Consider the following 14,600-nt stretch of genomic DNA (forward strand, 5'->3'; position numbering starts at 1 on the left):
AGGGTGCACGCACGTGTCTTAGGCTGACTGTTTCTTAACGACCACGAAGATTTATGAGATTGGTTAAAGAGCGTTGCTTTGCTGTGCAAGCGCAAAGTGTTAATTTCATGGAGAAACCAGCTCAGATGTTCCCTTTATTTTTCTTTTCTTAAAGGCAGAATGACTATTTTAAAGCTTTCCTTGCAGGCAGGATAACATCTGCTTTTGAGGATTGTTTCTTTCCCTGCAGGGTGGAAAAATCTACAGCCTCGCTAAGGCCGCAGAGGAAGAAAACTCATCAGTTTTCTAGAGAAAACTGCAGTTTGGAGGGGGGTGGAGGTCTGCCATAGCGCCTTTAGCACCCCGGCTATATCAAACCGCACTATTTCCCTCACAAGCCGTGATGGAAATGGGCCACGCTCCCATTCCTCGGCTCCAGAGCTCCGGCAATGCCGGGATCATGCCAACCCTCAGCCGCTGTGGGCATCAGCTCTTCCAACCACCTGCTGCCGGGTCAGCGACAGGAATCTGGGAGCAGGAAGGGGATTGTACCACCCAGGCTCCCCAAAATCCACTGCAGTTATGAGGAATGCAAATCTTAGGCTCCCCTAAGCCACCAGATTTCACATCGTGACCGCCGCAGTAACACCAGAGGAGTTTTTAAGCAGCACCGACAGGGTTTAACCTCTGCACCTGAGAAATTCCCTGTCCTGAGGGCTGCTGGTCCCCTCAGCCCAACGCAGGAGGCAGCAGCAAACCCCTCCGGAGAGGGCAAGAGGCGCTTGTAAGAGTGACATCCAGCTAATAACCAAAAAGCACTTAAAGCACTTGAAGATATTTAGGCCCCGAGCCAGATGCAGCACATTGCTCAGTAAGGCACACTTCCACAACTACGCTTAATTAACTATTGTGGAGGAATTCCTGAGGGCGAGAGGTCATGATCTGATTCCAATGAGCAACCCAGGATTTCAGCCAGGCGCAGAGGCCTACGCGTGCTGTCCTTGAAGTCTATTCTGGACAACGTGGGAACAAACTTGGTCTGGGAGCGAAACTGCAGAAGGGAAAACAATCAGCGTGTGCTGTGTCCATGGGCATAGCACATCGCTGATCGGGTTGGGGGGCGTTACGTGTAAGCAAGAGGGTTAAACCAATCACCACGTTGTTTATGTGTGCTATTTCTGTAAACATATATATATTCACCATATTGTTTGTGTGTGCTATTTTTGTAAGCCTTTATATACTCTGCTACTGGCAAGCTTATATATACTCTGCTAAAACACCTAATAAAGGAGAAGGGCCATACTCACAGTGAGGCTACGTCGTTACTCCGGGACACAATCCCACTCCGACATCTGGTAGCAGAGGATGCACCTTCAGCGCGACTGAGTTCTCCGAGACTGCGGTAAGCAGCAAGAGGAGGGGAGTGGGAAACGTGCTGGACGAGCGTGCTGCCTGGTGCCATTAGCTAGGGCAGACACCGGTCGAGGTCTCTCCTTGCCTTCCAGACAAAGGGAAGACCGCACCTGCTATCACGGAGCTTGAAGCAGCAGCGGCACTGCTGACGAGTATACTCTCTAAGAGAGGTGTGGAAGCATCGCAGGAACAGCTAATGATATTGATTAAACTGGGACAGAGATGGGGACACTTTAAGGATATGGCTTTGCTGTTTTCCCCCTCGGACTGGCGATCCCTGGGTGATACAATGTGGGAAAAGACGATAAACGGGGAAGAAGACAAAGAGATAAAAACCGTTCGAGAGTTGTGGTGCATGATCTTAAAAACTTTGAAAGCCATGAAAGCAGAGAGGGAAGTTGCTTGTGCCGCAGCACAGATGCCAGCCCCAGAGCAGTCCAAAATCGGAGGACAGAGCGCCGAAATAAGACCCGGCGCGTGGGCACGTTTTTGGGGGCTGCTGGCCGTGAGAGGGGTCACGGGAACACCGTTTAGAACCGTTGCCGAAGTTCAGGAACTTGCAGACCCACCCCCCCACCACCACAAAAAGCAGAAGCCCAGTTGGATCTGCCACGGGTACGCAAAAAGCGGAAGTTGTCGCGCCCGAGCCAAGACCAGCGACTGAGCAAAATGCGGAAGGAGTGCCTCAGGAGACCCCAGAGGAGTGGCCTCCGCCACCGCCACAGCAGGGAGGGGAAGAATGCCCACCTGCGCCTTCGGCTCCTCCTTTGTGCCCTCCCTCCCCTACCGCCATCCATAGACTCATCTGCGCGGGGGGCGCAGGCAGCGACCGGCGGGCTCCCGCAGCACCACCAGCCTGACCGGCCACCGCAGCGGGCACAAGAATGTCCACAGAGAGGCACGCACTAAGAAGATGGAACAAAACGAAGCAAAATAAAATAACTTATACATAAGAATGTTATGGACATATGTGTCTAGTGTTTTGTATTATGTATAACAGATATAGTGTATGTTGTAGGTGTTAAACGTACATGCATATGTGCATATAATATAATAAGCATAACATATAACCTATGGTCTATAATCTATGTATGATATAATGGATATAATGTGATACACATTATATAATATGAAGTCTATTATACATACATGCACTGGATGGTGTAGTGTATGTTGTTCATGGATTGGTATGTGTTTAACAGTAATATTTATTGTGTATTAATTTTATGAGGATGTCGATTGTGGGTTACACACGTACTGCATCTCACTATTAATTTGTAATACTGCCGAGTCTCCATATGCAATGATTTGTCAGTGGCAAAAAGAGAAGGGGGAAGGTATCTCTCCCTCTGCTGCGGGAGTTAGCAGCATTCAAGCCTGTGCCACTGCCAAAACACCAGCTTCAGGAGACGTTTAAAATCCTAGAATGGGAGTTCTTAAGAGTGCAGCCCAGGTACAGCATTCAAACAAGGCCAGAGGCAGTAGGAGAATTGATCAGGAATGGAAGAACAAGAATAGTAGAGATTAGCGGACAGGAACCTGACGACATCAGTGTACCGGTAAACGATACAGACCTAGAGTGGTGGTTGCACAATTCAACCCCCATTCAGGAAGCGTTATTAGGTTATGCAGGACGTGTGCACTCGCAGCAGCCAAAAGGGAAAATGTGGCAAGTGCTAAAACGGAACCAATGGATGACGCAGACAAAGGTTAAGCGTGAACCCTTAGTTAATGGCCTCACTGCATATACAGATGCTGGAAAACGGCTTCGCCGTGTGGTATGCGTCTGGCAAGATCGAGGACAGTGGTGCCAGCACGTACTAGAGGGAGAGCCGCAAGACTCCCTTCAGACATTGGAGCTCTCTGCAGTAGTGTGGGCCTTAACTATATGGTTGACAGTACTTTTAAATGTAGTGACAGATTCCCTGTATGTAGCCGGAGTAGTTCCACGACTAGAAGATGCCCTAATAAGTCATTACTGGGCCGCTCTCCATCATCTTTGAAAGGTCCTGGAGAACAGGTGAGGTGCCTGAGGACTGGAGGAGAGCCAATGTCACTCCAGTCTTCAAAAAGGGCAAGAAGGGTGACCCAGGAAATTACAGGCTGGTCAGCCTCACCTCCATCCCTGATGATGGAAGAGAAGTCATTACTGGGCTGCTCTCCATCATCTTTGAAAGGTCCTGGAGAACAGGTGAGGTGCCTGAGGACTGGAGGAGAGCCAATGTCACTCCAGTCTTCAAAAAGGGCAAGAAGGGTGACCCAGGAAATTACAGGCTGGTCAGCTTCACCTCCATCCCTGATGATGGAACAGCTTGTTCCGGGCATCATCTCCAAGTATCTGTAGGAAAAGAAGGTTATCAGAAGTAGTCAACATGGATTCACCAAGAGGAAGTCACATCTGACTAATCTGATAGCCTTCTACGATGGTGTGACTGGATGGGTGGATGAGGGGGAGGGCAGTGGATGTTGTCTACCTTGACTTCGGCAAGGCTTTTGACACTGTCTCCTACATCATCCTCACAGGCAAGCTTAGGAAGTGTGGGTTAGATGAATGGACAGTGGGGTGGATTGAACAGTGGCTGGCAGGTAGAGCTCAGAGGGTTGGGGTTAGTGGTGTGCAGAGTCTGGTTGGAGGTTGGTAACGAGTGGTGTCCCTCAGGGGTCAGTACTGGGTCCAGTCCTGTTCAATATATTCGTCGATGATCTGGATGAAGGGATAGAGTGTACCATCAGCAAGTTTGCTGATGACATAAAACTGGGAGGGGTGGCTGACACGCTGGAAGGCTGTGCCACCATACAGTGTGACCTGGCCAGGCTGGAGAGTTGGGCAAAGAAACCTTATGAAATTCAACAAGGGCAAGTGTGGGGTACTGCATCTGGGGAGGAATAACGCCCTGCACCAGTACAGGTTGGGGGCTGACCTCCTGGAGAGCAGCTCTGTGGAAAGGGATCTGGGAGTCCTGGGGAACAATGGGATCACCATGAGGCAGCAATGTGCCCTGGTGGCCAAGAAGGTCAATGGCATCCTGGGGGGCATCAGGAAAAGTGTGGCCAGCAGGTGGAGGGAGGTCATCCTCCCCCTCTGCTCTGCCCTGGTGAGGCCACATCAGGAGCGCTGGGTCAAGAAGGGCAGGGAACTGCTGGAGAGGTTCCAGCAAAGGACTACGGAGATGATGAGGGGACTGGAGCATCTTTCTCATGAGGAAAGACTGAGGGACTTGGGGCTTTTTAGTCTAGAGAAAAGAAGATTCAGGGCGGATCTCATTAATGCTTACAAACACTTAAAGGGAGGGTGCCAGGGGGATGGGAATAGTCTTTTTTTTCAGTGGTGCCCAGGGATAGGACAAGAGGGAACGAGCACAAACTTGAACATAGGAAGTTCCATCTCAACATGAAGAGGGACTTCTTTCCTTTGCGGGTGGCAGAGCGCTGGCACAGGCTTCCCAGAGAGGTGGGGGAGTCTCCCACTCTGGAGCCATTCCAAACCCATCTGGACGTGTCCTGTGCCACTGCTGTAAGTGCCCCTGCTCTGTCACAGGGGTTGGAACTGGATAGGTGATCTCCAGAGGTCCCTTCCAGCCCCGACCATTCTGTGATTCTGTGAAATGAATAAACTTCAGACTCAGTGTTCCTCTTTTAACAGATGCCACCCAAATGGGAGGCCTGAGTATGCTGCTTTGAGCAGGGGAACGTGCCCTGGCTGCGTAAGAGGTGAGGAACTCTCTGCTCTCCCTTACCGGCAGACCTCCATTTAAAGAGAGCTCTGAAGAGGAATATTTGACCAGTGGGAAATGAAATTACAGTCACTTACCTCAGGTGGGACTGAAGTGAGAGCCCTGTGGTATGGGTCTTGTAGCCCAAGGGTGAACATAGAGGTTGGGCTCCATTTTTATATTGGTTCAGGATTGACTCGGCTGAAGGAACCTTTGATGAGAACAGGCAAGTCTGCCCCGAGAGGAGATTGTCACAGGGGGAAGGGTTGCAATCCAGGGACTGTGTAAAGGAACAGGTGGTTTGCAAACTCTTTTGGACAAGGATTTCAGATGCTTGCACAATGCCTCACACAACTGTGGCCTGGGCACTCATGGAAAACAGATACCTGATCATTTCCATCCCATCAGTGTCAGTGTGTGTGCCTTCTGAAACCATGCACGTGCCAACAAGCAATCGGATTTGGGTGAGTGACGTGTACATGGAGTGAATATGAACGACAAATTCATACCATTGAGATGGCAGGATGTCAAAAGTTTCAAGCAAAGTCCTTACTGTCACCAATGCTGAGTTTATTTTTTCTAAACTAAGAATAACCTAGAGTTTCCTTGTTTTAAATACATCCCCTCTGTCCCCCCTTCCACTCTTCCTTGCCCAGCAAGACTGCAACCTGCTGCCTCCTGTTCTGCGGGTCGTGAGCCATCCATTGCAGAACGGCCTCAAACACGGCCTCTTCTCTCCCGTGGAGCTCCTCCTTCTGCAGGACACGCTGGAGCTCGTTGACAGAGAGCTCCAGAAACTCTCTCGACACCCTGATCATCTCCTCCAAGTGATGGAGGATGAACGCATGGGCTGCTTCTCGCAGGTCAGGGCAGTAGTAATACTCAGTGAATTTCCAGATGCCGATGCAGTTCTCCAAGCACAGTTGGGACTTTAAGAACTCACAGCACAGTCTGACGACGCCCATGACGTTGAACTGGTCGGCCGCTATCAGCAAATGTTCAACGTTGTCGGCTGTGACTGGTACTGTGCCGGTGTAGGCGTACTCGATAATGAGCCGCATCATTTCGGGTGACGTGCCGGGGATTTTATAGACGACCTTCCCGGCGTTGCTCCAGCTGGTGGAAAACAAAGCCCTGGAAAAAGCAAAGCAGTGCTGGGGGAAAAGCAGCTTTGCTGCGTTAAACCCAGATCCCGTTATCCCGTGCCTCCTTCCCGGGGCACCAATTTGGGCACGCACAGTAGCCACGCTGGGAGGCCGTGGGGTTTATTAATTCATGTGTTACGAGCCGGTTGTATAACAAGGAGTCACTGCCTGCGGCTGTGCACAGAGAGCCACATGGCCAGTGCCCCCCTTGCTTCAACAAGACCACCAGAGAATGGCGGTGTGTGGGGAAGGAACACCTCCCGCCCCGTGGCAGACAAGCCCGGCTGGCCACGCTCCAGCCCTGCACCGCATCTGGGGGTTCGTCAGACACCGCTTCCAGCGCTGCTGTGAGATCTTGGGTTGGGGATGAATTCTGGTGTCCAGGGAGGCCCAGGACTATGGGGAAGTGCTGGAGGAGAGTTTTCGGGCTGAGGGAAGTGCTGGAGAGACACCAAGGCAGCGTGACACAGCCTGGGAAATGCTGTGTGTCCCCATCCCCTCTTGTTCCAAGCACTGACCTGAAGTATTGACTGCAGCTACAGAGGATGTTCTTGTGAGCACTGAACTCAATGCCACCCATGCTGATAACCACATCGCAGAGTCTCTCCTCCAGGCAAAGCTCACTGCAGGTGGTGCAAAGCACAGCACTCATCTTCCTCTCCCTGGGTGAGGATGAGTGTCGCTGGGAGCCAAGCTATCGCCCACGTCACAGCCTGCGGCAGTGGAAGGTGCTTCTCCCGGAGGTGCTACAGCTTTTTGTCCGTGCCCTCCCTCCAACATCGTCTCCCAACCCCTGCCTGGCTGGTGGCTCTGGAACGTGCTGCATAATGACATCACATCCCTGTAATGACATCACGGATGCAGGGGTGACCCAGGACAGGCTGTGCACCCCTTCACAGCCACTGGGGTCATGGTCCTCCTGGCTCTCTTGCCTCGGGGATGCTCTCAGCCTTCGCTTCACCACAGCTCAGAGTGCATTTCCAAAGGGAGTTCTGTCTTACCCCGTCCTTGTTCGCCATGGGGTACAGACGCTGTGTAACGCACATTACTGCTGTTATTGAGAGCACATTGGCTGCTTTTGCATTAATTGCAGACTGTTATGCTGCAGCCTTCAAATCAGGGTTAGCAAGAACTTGAGTTGCAGCTAAGCCAGTTTCTCATCTGCTCTGTCAGCCTTGTGTTCTGTTCAATGGCATCGTGCGCTGTACGCTTGGTTCCTTCTTCCGTTGTGGGTGGGGGGAAGTAGGACTACACGTGCTCTGCAGGCGTGCAGAGGCGGGTACGGTGTCTGCGTGAGTCAGCACAGGCAGGAGGCAGGAGCGACCACAAAACCACAGATAAAATGCAACGAGTAAATTTATTGTCATTAACTCGCCAACCGGGGATTGCTGAAGCAGGACCTGGGCAGAGGCACACAAGCGGGGGTGCGGGCACCGCGCAGCTCGGGCCGTGCTCAAGCGTCACCAAACCTGCTGTTTTCGCCTGTTTTCAGGGATTCACGCAGGAGTAGTTTACCACTGTGGCTGGACCTTCCCCGTAGCAGGGCAGGAATCTCAAGCACGTTGCATAGGGGGCCTCTAAGTCTATCACAGGCTGATGTTATCTAAGCACAGATGTTCTCCTTGTCAAGCACACAGCAATTAACAACAATTAGAATATTTATTTTTCTACCCCCCAGCTGCAAGTCACTCGAACACATTCACAAACCTCCTCACCGATCTTCTGCTATTTTCCCTCAAGAAACATCTTGTTTTATACATATTTTATTTATAGGTATTGTTTTATTTCTATGTATTTTATTAGACCACAGGCCATACTCTCCAAAGTAGTTTGGGAAGTGTGAGAATTTGATCTTATTCTCCTTGCTATCAGACCAAAACAAGTTTTTAATGATGATGGAAACATGGATTCAGAGCACAATCCTGCAAATGCAATCAGACTCCTCCCTCCCGGCTACCTACGGCAGCAGCTTGCAGGAATGAAGTCCTCAGGCCACCAGTTAGGAATGGACGGCAGCGTTTATTGAGAAGGAATTCTGAAGGGTGGTTGGTCCACAAATAAAAGGAGCAACTCTTATCTTGGTCCTTTTTCGGGATATGGAATTATATTATGCCACAAGCAGCAGTTAAGCTTCCACCAGTGAAACATTCTCAGAAAGACACCGGAATCAGTGCTTATTCCGTCTTCAGTTGTTCAAAAATGGAGAGTAAAATTTCACAACGCCAACTGAACAGCTCTCCTCGCAAGGTCACTAAACGGATCGGAAGAGATATTAAAACCCTTCCTTGGAAAAAGCTCTTCTCCTTTATTACTGAATGTAGTGGAAGAAGCCAAGGGAGTAGTTTTAGCAGACTCGGGGAAAAATATCTCCATGCAGAAGATGTATGTAGATTGCAACCTCCCTTCAGTGAATCATTCCTTCTCTCTGGGTTTAGGAAAGCACACACAACATTACGGTATTAAGAACTATAAAGTTCTTGAGAATATGCCTTTGGAGAGGAACACCCAGGTCTGGGAACAGAGAACTTCCTTTCATTGCAAGTCTCACCAGAATATTCAAGTTTCCCTCTCCTCAGAACATTTTGTGCCGAGTTCTGTGGAAAAGAAAGCCTGATCAAGTATTTTGAAGCTTCATGCTCCATAGGCCACTCTTTTTCACATGTGGAAAACCAGTCCTATGTTCTCTCGTGGCAGGCACAGCCTTTCCCATTTTGTGGTTTTTCAGGCACAAACCAGACATCAGGAAAGCTCTCGATTGGAGTATTATTCAGTAATACTGAAGTATTCCTTCCAGTCAGTCAAGCAGAAACAACATATCCATGACACTTGTATAGAACTCTAAGATAATACTGCAGAATAATAAAAACAAAAACCAAAAACCAAAAACCAAACAACCCCAAAACCCCACAAGCCCCCCAAAACCAGAATTGACAGTCAGTGTATTAAATCCCATTTAAACAGAAGACTAAACAGAAACTGGCACAAAGTAAGGGGGAAAGGGGACAGGAAAGAGGAGGGGAAGGGGAAGGTCACTGCTGGGTGCTACAGTTACTTCACGGTGGTTTCCTAAAACCCAATAACTTGACTAAACTACAGATTCAGCCAGGAAAGATGACAGTTGCGCTTGATGGCGATGCAGCAATGGGCACGGCTCTCTGCATTTCTGCAGCCTCTCAGGACACAGACCAACTAGAGGTCCGTGCAGTTACTGCCGTGGTTACACTAAAACAAAACGCATCCACTTTCTTGCTTTGGTGGTAGTAATCACAGGACAGCAGCGCAGATTTGCAAGCGTGCAATGACAGCTAACGTAAAAGCAGCAAGACAATGAATAGTCAAATGATGAGCTTTTGTGCATCCTCTTGAAAAAATTCTGAACTGATTTTAATTTTGCTGCTTTCCTGTTCAACAATAATTCCCCGTGATTTATTCCTGCCACACGAAGATCCAGGTTCTGCTTTGAAATAGGTAGAGAAATGAGTGGATTTAAAACAAAAAAGAAAAGTAAACCCCCCCAATTCAGACCAAGCCCCGAGTTATCTTTAAGAATTAAGCGGATTGTGTCTCCACCACAAGAAGCACCTGCAGCCGCAGTGCTTTTACAGGGGGGGAGAGAGAGAGGAACGTAGAGAGTGACGCAAGGCTTCTGCCCTCCCTGTGGCTGCCCACAGCCCACACCAGGTGCCGTCACAGCAAACAAGAAGGGAATGGGTTTGCTTTGTCTTTCATTTACTTTGATTAGTTCTCACTAACACTAAGTCTTCTCTCCCACTCCAGCATTTCTCCCTTTTTCTTTTTTTTTGAGACACCTGTCAGCTGATGGTAAGGTGCTGCTTAGAAATGTAATATGGACACAACAGGGAACACACGAGGCTACAAGACCGTTAACTTTATTGATGAACATGGGATTTGTGCTTACGCACGTGGTAGCAAACAAGAGAAAATTAACAGTTTTCAAGAAATAAAAATTCATCTGAACTAGGTCAAGCGCTTCTGCTATGTTACCTGAAGACGAGTAATATGTTACAACATTACGCCGAGGCTGATAAGGTAATGCTCTTCTGTCTTCCCAAACTGGGGACTACTCTTTAAATGATGGTATCAAAATAGCTTCATCCTTTCAAGAGGAAGATGTTTTAACACTGCCTGTCTTTGGCAACTCCTTTTTCACCTTTTTCACAGGAGGTTCGTTTCGCGGAGATTTTTCATGATCAGTGCCGACCTTCTCTTGGGAAGCCTTTGATGGTTTTATAATACTGTCTTTCTTAGGAGGAACGGCTGCTTCTACTTTCCGCTTTTCAATTTTTGCTTTGGGCTTATACTCCTCTTTTTTCTCCTTTTCAGACACCAGTTTGAAAACAATTGAATGTTTTTGATGTTTATGTCCTTTGTTATCTCCCACTTGATTGTCTTTCAATTTTGTAGGCTCTCTGATGCCATGGCTCTCCTTTCCAGAAGGTTTTTCAGGGTAATTTCCAGCTCTATGATGACTTCGGTGGCTCTGCCCACCAGGGTAGTCCTCCCTATGTCCTCGAGCATATGGTGAATGTTCTCGTCTGCTCCCAGGTGGACCAAACCTCTCTGGAGAATATGTGTCTCTGCTTGCTGGAGGTCGAGGATGAGCACCACCAGCACAGTCCTTGTAATACTTTCCACACCGTCCTCTATAGTCCCTTTCCCTTTCTCTGTGTCTTTCCTTTTCAAATGGATCTCGAAAGTCAACCGATCTGCCGTAGTAAGCTTCCCTGTCATATGCTGGAACTTCCCTTTGCCCCTTCCCTTTGTCTCTTCTTGGACACGGTGGTGATCGCGAATAGGCACGAGAATGGGAACGACTAAATGATGGAGAGCGGGAGCGAGAGCGGCAAGAACCTGGTCTTGATGTGGAGTAGGTATATGAACGGCGGTAAGATAAAGCACTATAGGGAGTCTTGGACCTTTAAAAAAACACAACACAAAAGCAATAAATGAAAGTAATTTTGTTTCCTCACCAATTTGGTTTGTTCCTTTTTTCCCTCTCCGTATGCTTATGTCAAAACTCCTTTTGGCTGCTGACAGCACTACTGCCAATTGCAGAACTTGATGGCATGTAAAAGTTTCTGCTTCCAAGACAGAACAGCTGCTGCTTTGTTAGGGTAAAAGCATACGGGAAGGGGAAGTCTGTTTCCACTCACTTCTAGCACATCAACTACCACAGCCATTGATTGATATAAGGTGGTGTATACTGGCCTCTACTGGTGCGCGAACGCACACGTTTCACTACTCGGCAACTCCATGCAGTGCAAACCATTTTTGTTGCAGTAAGATGCAAAAAGAGCAAGTCTTAATGTCTACAGCACACTGTGAAACATCGGGAAAACACGATTCAGACAGTAAAGCTCAGTTTTAAAATGCCAGCTTTGTCATTTTAACTTCACAAATTTGGCAATTTGTACAGGATGCAAACTACATGTCCTGCAGTCCTACACACAGGACTGTTTAACCAACACTTCTGGCCTGATGGCCTACCAAAATTTTGCCCATAATAGCTCTCACCAAGGATAGTGACAGCATTTCAAGAAAAGTCCTGTCTAAAAGCTTCTAAACTCAGCCTCTGGCACTATGACGCAATGCCATTCCTCTAGGAGAGATTCTGGCAGCATTACTAAGAGCCGCCTATTCCCACTCCTGCCCAAGTGACTTTTAGGCATAGAAGACATCAGCTACTTTGAGTCTTTTCTTCACAAGTTTGTCTTTCATTAGTTTTTGAAGAACCCTTTCAAAGTATTCCTCATATGTTCGTTGGCATCATTCCTCCTCTCAAAGTCCTTCACCAGTGTAAAGTTTCCTGACAAACAAGTCTGATCTTTCAATTCCAAAGAAAACAATTGTCCTGGTTCCGGCAAGGATGGGGTTAATTTCCAAGGAGCCGGCAGGGGAGGCACGTATTCCATACCACGTGACCCACGCTAGCCGGGGCGGGGGAGTCAGTCGCCACTCGGGGGCGGGTTGCGGGGGTGCGGGTCCGGTCGGTGTGCTTCGCGGCGGTACTGTAATCGCGTTTCCTTTCCCTCTCTTTCCCTCTCTTTCCCTCTCTTTCCCGCTCTTTCCCGCTCTTTCCCGCTCTTTCCCTCTCTTTCCCGCTCTTTCCCTCTCTTTCCCTCTCTTTCCCTCTCTTTCCCTCTCTTTCCCGCTCTTTCCCGCTCTTTCCCTCTCTTTCCCTCTCTTTCCCTCTCTTTCCCGCTCTTTCCCTCTCTTTCCCTCTCTTTCCCGCTCTTTCCCTCTCTTTCCCGCTCTTTCCCTCTCTTTCCCTCTCTTTCCCTCTCTTTCCCGCTCTTTCCCTCTCTTTCCCTCTCTTTCCCTCTCTTTCCCGCTCTTTCCCGCTCTTTCCCTCTCTTTCCCTCTCTTTCCCACTCTTTCCCCCTCTTTCCCTCTCTTTCCCGCTCTTTCCCGCTCTTTCCCGCTCTTTCCCTCTCTTTCCCTCTCTTTCCCGCTCTTTCCCTCTCTTTCCCTCTCTTTCCCTCTCTTTCCCTCTCTTTCCCTCTCTTTCCCGCTCTTTCCCTCTCTTTCCCTCTCTTTCCCTCTCTTTCCCGCTCTTTCCCTCTCTTTCCCTCTCTTTCCCGCTCTTTCCCGCTCTTTCCCTCTCTTTCCCTCTCTTTCCCTCTCTTTCCCGCTCTTTCCCTCCCTTTCCCGCTCTTTCCCGCTCTTTCCCTCTCTTTCCCTCTCTTTCCCGCTCTTTCCCTCTCTTTCCCGCTCTTTCCCTCTCTTTCCCGCTCTTTCCCTCTCTTTCCCTCTCTTTCCCTCTCTTTCCCGCTCTTTCCCTCTCTTTCCCTCTCTTTCCCTCTCTTTCCCGCTCTTTCCCGCTCTTTCCCTCTCTTTCCCTCTCTTTCCCGCTCTTTCCCCCTCTTTCCCTCTCTTTCCCACTCTTTCCCGCTCTTTCCCGCTCTTTCCCTCTCTTTCCCTCTCTTTCCCGCTCTTTCCCGCTCTTTCCCGCCCTTTCCCGCCCTTTCCCTCTCTTTCCCGCCCTTTCCCTCTCTTTCCCGCTCTTTCCCGCCCTTTCCCGCCCTTTCCCTCTCTTTCCCGCTCTTTCCCTCTCTTTCCCGCTCTTTCCCTCTCTTTCCCTCTCTTTCCCGCTCTTTCCCGCCCTTTCCCTCTCTTTCCCGCTCTTTCCCTCTCTTTCCCGCTCTTTCCCTCTCTTTCCCGCTCTTTCCCTCTCTTTCCCGCTCTTTCCCGCTCTTTCCCGCCCTTTCCCTCTCTTTCCCGCCCTTTCCCGCCCTTTCCCTCTCTTTCCCGCCCTTTCCCTCTCTTTCCCTCTCTTTCCCGCCCTTTCCCGCCCTTTCCCTCTCTTTCCCGCTCTTTCCCTCTCTTTCCCTCTCTTTCCCTCTCTTTCCCTCTCTTTCCCTCTCTTTCCCGCCCTTTCCCGCTCTTTCCCGCTCTTTCCCGCCCTTTCCCGCCCTTTCCCGCCCTTTCCCTCTCTTTCCCTCTCTTTCCCGCCCTTTCCCGCCCTTTCCCTCTCTTTCCCTCTCTTTCCCTCTCTTTCCCTCTCTTTCCCGCCCTTTCCCGCCCTTTCCCGCCCTTTCCCGCTCTTTCCCGCCCTTTCCCGCCCTTTCCCGCCCTTTCCCGCTCTTTCCCTCTCTTTCCCGCTCTTTCCCTCTCTTTCCCGCCCTTTCCCTCTCTTTCCCGCCCTTTCCCTCTCTTTCCCTCTCTTTCCCTCTCTTTCCCTCTCTTTCCCTCTCTTTCCCGCCCTTTCCCGCCCTTTCCCTCTCTTTCCCGCCCTTTCCCTCTCTTTCCCTCTCTTTCCCGCCCTTTCCCGCCCTTTCCCTCTCTTTCCCGCTCTTTCCCTCTCTTTCCCTCTCTTTCCCTCTCTTTCCCTCTCTTTCCCTCTCTTTCCCGCCCTTTCCCGCTCTTTCCCGCTCTTTCCCGCCCTTTCCCGCCCTTTCCCGCCCTTTCCCTCTCTTTCCCTCTCTTTCCCGCCCTTTCCCGCCCTTTCCCTCTCTTTCCCTCTCTTTCCCTCTCTTTCCCTCTCTTTCCCGCCCTTTCCCGCCCTTTCCCGCCCTTTCCCGCTCTTTCCCGCCCTTTCCCGCCCTTTCCCGCCCTTTCCCGCTCTTTCCCTCTCTTTCCCGCTCTTTCCCTCTCTTTCCCGCCCTTTCCCTCTCTTTCCCGCCCTTTCCCTCTCTTTCCCTCTCTTTCCCTCTCTTTCCCTCTCTTTCCCTCTCTTTCCCGCCCTTTCCCGCCCTTTCCCACTCTTTCCCGCCCTTTCCCGCCCTTTCCCGCCCTTTCCCGCTCTTTCCCTCTCTTTCCCGCCCTTTCCCGCTCTTTCCTGCCCTTTCCCTCTCTTTCCCGCTCTTTCCCTCTCTTTCCCTCTCTTTCC

Source organism: Vanellus vanellus (assembly GCF_965231255.1).
Source record: "Vanellus vanellus genome assembly, contig: HAP1_SCAFFOLD_59, whole genome shotgun sequence".
Lineage (NCBI taxonomy): Eukaryota > Metazoa > Chordata > Aves > Charadriiformes > Charadriidae > Vanellus > Vanellus vanellus.